This window comes from Kryptolebias marmoratus, linkage group LG24 (genome assembly GCF_001649575.2).
Source record: "Kryptolebias marmoratus isolate JLee-2015 linkage group LG24, ASM164957v2, whole genome shotgun sequence".
NCBI classification, from domain to species: Eukaryota; Metazoa; Chordata; class Actinopteri; order Cyprinodontiformes; family Rivulidae; genus Kryptolebias; species Kryptolebias marmoratus.
In genome coordinates, this window is record NC_051453.1 from 1,858,082 (window position 1) to 1,858,734 (window position 653).

A 653-nucleotide genomic window follows, 5' to 3' on the forward strand; every position below is an offset into this window, starting at 1 on the left:
AACCAGTATGGCCCCTCCTGCAGGTGGTGGGTCCACAGAGACATACTTCACTTTATATACATGTTCTCTGATAAATATCTGCCTTCAGCAGTTGTACAACCTTTGCAGCCCTTACAGACCACTTTTAGCCAAGCATGGCTGATATAGTTACACCTGATAAATACCTAAAAATCTACAACAGCAAATACTTCTTTTTATTTCAGCCATCAGTGAGAGGAGTCGTTTGTAAAGCACATTGTTCTCATTTTACCAAACTAGTTTCACATAACAGTAGCAACAAACTTTATTTAACAATACTGTACAGATGTAAAACAAGTAACACTGCATGTTTTGTACAGGAATATAATCTTCGTTAGTGTTAGAGCAGTGGTTCTTGAACTTTAACTTGAACTTGTTTTAGATTTGAGGGCTTGAGCAGATGGGTTTAATGCAATCTGTTTTGTTTGCTCCATTGATTCCTGTAAATGATTACCAAGAAAGTGAAATAAAACACAAACATTTACGGGAATACTTGTCTATCAAATTATTGATTAATTGTAAAATAATAATTTCCATTTTATTGTATAATAGATAATTTGCACTGATATGAATTTACTATTTTAATTCAGGTATGATTATATTAGTTTGCATCTTTTAATGATGCAACAATTTTT